Below are 5,624 nucleotides of genomic sequence, written 5' to 3'. Positions count from 1 at the left end.
CAATCAAGATCTTATCTCCATAACTAGCTTAGAGTAGGATTGTAGAGTAGGACTCTAGAGTAGGATAGTTGAGTAGTTTGGGTTTCTAGAGTAGGTTTACAGTATAGGTTTCTAGAGTAGAATTGTTAGTAAATAAAATTTTTGAAACATCAGCTCATTTGGAAGATTCCCCTCCTTCTGACCCCTTCAGAAACCTCGGCATTTTTCTCTGAATTTCCAGTTGTTTTTAACTGGTGCTAAGTCGCACTTAGGGCTTCTTTGGTACGGTTTGTAAGTGGAGAAGGTTCTTCTTCATTCATCCTCTCCAGACCACGCTGCCTTTGGAATATGGCCCACTGGCTGGTTTTGGCACAGCTGTGGTATTTCTAGTTGAGGCAGAGAAGGCAATGGCATTTGCAGGAAAAACCAAAGGAGGAGTGGGGTAGCCAAGACATCCAGCGTGGATTCAGGCTGAGAGGAATAGCGGATTTGTCTTTACAAACAAGCTGTGGGTCTGCTGGTAGATAAAACTAGCCCTGGAAGATAAAAGAAACAATGAGAAGGATTCCACTGATTGATGAATGGAAAAAGAGATTTGCTTTAACAAGTAAACTTTAGGTTTGCTGATAAACGAAATTAGACATTGAGAGATGAAAGAAACAATGGGGAAGAAAAACCCCTAAATTCCTTAAGAATTAAAAACTAAAGGGAGGGTTATACATTAGAGGAAAATCTTTGGGAAATCTTTGGTATCAGGTGTATCGGGGAGTCTGTACCTCTCAAGTACCTCAGCCAATGGGGAAAGAGAGAAGGGAAATGCGGCTGGGAAATTAGGATAGAAAGGAGGCTGCGTCCTCCAAAAATGCCCCGTGGGCTCTCCTTTATTCAAATATAGCCAGAAAGGACTCCTCTGTCTCCTTTTTGGACATAAACCTTAGGTGTTTGTGGATTAATTTTCCTAACTACTGGGGGTTCTTCTGGGATCTTTCCACCGTCCGGGGCGGTGGGCAGTGAGCGGAGCTGGAGGTGCGCCTCACCCGGTGTGGGTGCTCAGCTCCCCTTGGTGGCGGCCGGCTCCGGGCGATTGGTTGGGTTCCCGAGACTGTCCAGGAGACAGACGAGTGGTGGACCAGGGGGGTCCGTGAAGAGTCCACAGGGACTGACCACTGAAAATCTCGCCAGTCACTAAAACGGGATCTTTGGGGAGCAAACCTGGGAGGGCACCTATGGAGGGTAGCACAGGTAATCCTGAGAGGGCACCCATGGAGGATTGCAAAGATAAAGCCGGGAAGGGGGCCCGGCAAAAGGGATGGCGATCCCATAATACCCCCAGAGAGTCCCTTGGGGAGAATGCCGAGGTCTTGGAACAGATTATACATTCACCCAGAGGAAAGTATGGAGATCAGGGTAAAATATTTTTATTTTGTGTGGCGAGAGTATGAGTTGCCAAGAGGGCCACCTTATGGAACAGATAGAATTCGTTTGTGTTGAATTTTGTGGAGTTATTTAGAGGAGAATTGCAAAAGAAAGATTGAAAGGGAATGTGGGTTGATGTGGATTAGACAAGCAACAGGAGAAATCAATGTATTAAGGAAAATGGGAGAAGAGGAAAACGGTGAGGATTGGGATGTTTTTCAGCACCTTCCCCCATCTTGTCCTGCAGTGTTGCCAGCTGACCCAGGGCCAGCTGCAGGTCCCCTGTAACCTCAACTCCTGGTGCAAGGGGAGCAGGGAAATGTTGTTCCTACGGCTCCACCAGAGAATAATGATGGTGTGGGGGGAGGGGAGCAGCATATTGTATCTCCCCCTAGAACTAGAAGAGGAACTCAATTTAGGACATCAGAAGCCCCCCAGACCCAAGAGACGGGTACACCAGATGCCACTCTGCCAAATTCCTTTGGGGGATCAAGGGGAAGGGTCTGGGTTTGTAATTGTACCACTTCCTACCCAGGATATAAGAGGTTTGAAAAAAGACTTGCCCCCATATTTGGATGATCCCATAGGGGTGGGGGAAAAGATAGAGGAATCTTTGGGAAATGTGGATTATACAAGGAAGGACTAGGATTTTCTTTTGGGGATTATGTTTGGATCATCAGAGAAACAAATGCTTTTGCAGAAAGCTCGGCAGCTGTGGGAGGATGAACATCCACCAGCAGCGGGGGGTGCTGGACCTAATGTACCTGCAGTGGATGATGCCATCGCACAGGCTGACCCCCAGTGGGACCCAAATAACCAGGCTAGTCTAGCTCGCCTCCGTGATTACTGTGCTTATTTGATACGGGCTCCCAGAACTGGCAACATAGCTGAGGCTGTGTCGTTAGAACAGGAGAAACATGAAAGCCCTTCTCAGTGGTTGGAAAGGATTAGGGATGCCCTGCGAAAGCATGGCGGGATGGATCCTGAGGGGCCAGCCTTTGACACATTGCTGAAGGTACAGTTGGTTATTAAGGCCTGGCCTGATATAAGGAAAGGAGTACAGAAAGATGAAGAGTGGCAAAATTAGCCACAAAACCACAACAGATATATGTCAGAAGAGATGAGGAAAATGTTAAGCTAAGGCAAAGATGATGGCAGAATTTTTGCAACCCCAGTGAAATAAATCTCAGGGTCCAATTGGTCCCCTGGGACAGAGGGGACGGTCGGGGTCGGCCACAAGGAAGTGGCAGAGGCATTCCCTCCCCAGCAGGGGAGAGCCAACCCAAACAGCGGCTGGGGCGAAACCAGTGCGCTGTCTGCCAGGCAGAAAGGCACTGGAAAAGGGCGTGTCCGCAGAGACAGCTGGACCCTCAGGAGGAGGAAGTCCAGAAGATAATGGAAATGGATTGTTAGGCGTGTCAGGGGCTCCCGTTATATCAAGGACTCATCACACTGGAGCCCTTGATAACTTTTAAGGTGGGTCCAGATCGGGAGGAGGTGTGTTTTCTGGTAGACACAGGGACCTCTTGATCCACCTTGAATTTTATACCTAAGGGGGTGAATTTATCAAAAAGGTCACTGGTTATTCAAGGAGTGAGTGGGAAGGATGAAAGAGTGCATTTTATTCAACCCCTTTTAATAGAAATGGGAGACAGGTTTGAAATGCATTAATTCCTGTGTGTTCCTACTGTGATTGTAATTTACTGGGAAGGGAGTTGATGGCGTAAGTGGGAATGCAAATTAGTATTGTAAAAAATGACACAGAGTCCAACACTGTGATATCTTTGTGTAAAATGTCTGAGAAGGCTTTTGCTGAAATAAATCTGGAAGTGTGGGCTGCGCCAGGGCAATACAGAAAGCTAGACATAGAGCCTCTCCAAATTACTTTGAAACAACCAGGACAAGTGGTGTCTGACAGGCTGTAACCCCTTCTTTCCCTACCTCTTTCAAGGTAGGGAAAGAAGGGGTTACAGCCTGTCATCGAGTCCCTGCGAAAGGCAGGTCTCTTGGAGCCGTGTATGTCTCCCTATAACACCCCTATCGGGCCAGTTAAGAAACCAGATGGAACCTACAGAATGGTGCAGGACTGAAGAATAATACATGAAATTGTTGAACCAAGGCATCCCCCAGTTCCGGATCCTGACACAATCCTGAGTCAGATCCCTTCTTCACATCAGTATTATTCAGTACTGGATCTGAAGGATGCTTTCTGGGGGTGTCTGATTACAGAGGACAGTAAACAGTATTTTGCCTTTGAGTGGGAAAAGGAGGAAGGAGGAAAAATGGTAAAGCAACAATTGACATGGGCAGTTCTTCCAAAGGGATACACTGAGTCACCGGTTTTTTTTAGGCAAGCTTTGCAGAAAGTGTTAAGAGAGTTTACTCCACCCTCAGGAGTTAGGTTGTTACAGTATGTGGATGACTTGCTTTTATCTGGGGGACATGAAAAGGTGGTTGAGGAGGCTACTGTAAAGCTGCTTAATTTTCTTGCTTAAAAGGGCTTAGAGTATCTGAAAAGAAGGCACATTTGGTAGAGAAAAAGGTTTGATGATCCCATCAAATATTTGGGAGACATTCTGACTGGAGCGTTACTGTGTATTGATCCAGACAGAATGCAAGGGATTTTACAAGTATCATTACCCCAGACAAAAAAGGAGTTATGGAAGTTTTTAGGGTTGGTGGGATACTACCGAGCATGGATTGAGGATTTTTCTGTGGTGGCCAGACCTTTCTGTGACTTTTTGACCCAAGATAGTCCTAATGTCATGGTAGGGACACCAGAAGGAGAGCAAAGCTTTAAAAACTCAAAAGACAAATTGGTTAAGGCCCCAGACTTAGCTCTTCCAGACTCAGAAAAGGAATTTGAACTAGATGTGGATGTTAACAGGGTCATGCTGAAGGAGTTTTGGTGCAAGAGTGTGGGGGAACAAGGCGGCCTGTTGGTTTTTTTTCAAAATTGTTCGAGCCGGTGGCCAGAGGCTGGCCCTGCTGTCTGCAGAATTGTGCAGTCACAGCCCTGATGGTGGCTGAGGCCTGAAAGCTGACAAGGGGAGGGTATCTGATTGTTAAAGTTTCACATCACGTTAAAGCTTTGTTAACTGAAAGAGCCTCTAAGTGGATGACCAGCACTCAGTTATTACAGTATGAATTCTTGTTTAATGGAAAAGGAGGATTTAGAATTTAAAAGTGGGGAAGGGTTCAACCATCCTCCTGTTTAAACGGCCCTGGAGAGAGGGGTCAGGAAGAAGCCCATGACTGTATTCAGGTGATTGATCTCCAGACCCCGGCTAGGGAAGATTTGCGAGATACTCCCTGGCCTGAGGGAGAAAATGTCTTTATTGATGGATCTTCAAGAGTGATAGAAGGGAACAGATTTACTCTACCCTGAAAGGAAGGCAATTAAAGGAAGGGCGGAGGTTACAGCCCAGCCGGTCAGCACAGACAGCAGAGCTGTATGCACTTGTCAGAGCCTGTGAATTATACCGGGGCAAGACAGTGAATGTTTTCACTGATTCTAAGTGTGCATATGGGGTGATACATGCATTTAAGAAATTATGGGAAGAAAGAGGTTTATTAACCTGCAGGCATTAGCTCATGAGAGCTAATCTCTCGCCTATTCAAAGTAGTGAACTCTTACCAAAAAAGTTAGCAATAATACACATCAAGGGGCACCAGGCAGGGTGCTCAGAGGAAGTAAGAGGAAACCGACCGGCTGATGAAGAAGCTGGGGAAGCTGCATTGTTGCAAAAAATCTCTAAGATGCTTCTTTTGCTCCCAGTAACTGCACCGCTGCCAGAGAAACTGTCTTTTCCACCAGAGGAACTTGAGATAATTAAGAAGAGTGGGGCAGAGGAAAGAGGAGATAATTGGTTTACAAGAGGTGGTAAGCAGTGGATACCAAAAGCTCTGGCCTTGCAGTTGTTAAAACAACTTCATGAAGAGAATCACATGGAGAAATATCACAAGGACTGGCAGAAGCCTTCCTCAAAACATATGCTGCTTTAGGTCTTTTTATTCTGGCTAGTGAGTGAGCTATTGAGAGTTCTTTGATTTGTGCTAAAACTGCTCCAGATTGTAAGGCAAGATGTATTCTGTTACCATCTGTTTGGCAGTTGTCTTGTGTCAAGTGGGCAATTCTCCTTATCTCTCTGAGTGATCACAATCACTCCTCCCTCGGGAGGGGACATCTGCTGATAACAGGCTATTGAATGTCACTGCATGGCTGATAA

This window comes from Haemorhous mexicanus, chromosome Z, assembly GCF_027477595.1.
Source record: "Haemorhous mexicanus isolate bHaeMex1 chromosome Z, bHaeMex1.pri, whole genome shotgun sequence".
Taxonomy (NCBI): Eukaryota; Metazoa; Chordata; class Aves; order Passeriformes; family Fringillidae; genus Haemorhous; species Haemorhous mexicanus.
Note: the sequence above shows the minus strand (reverse complement) of the source record.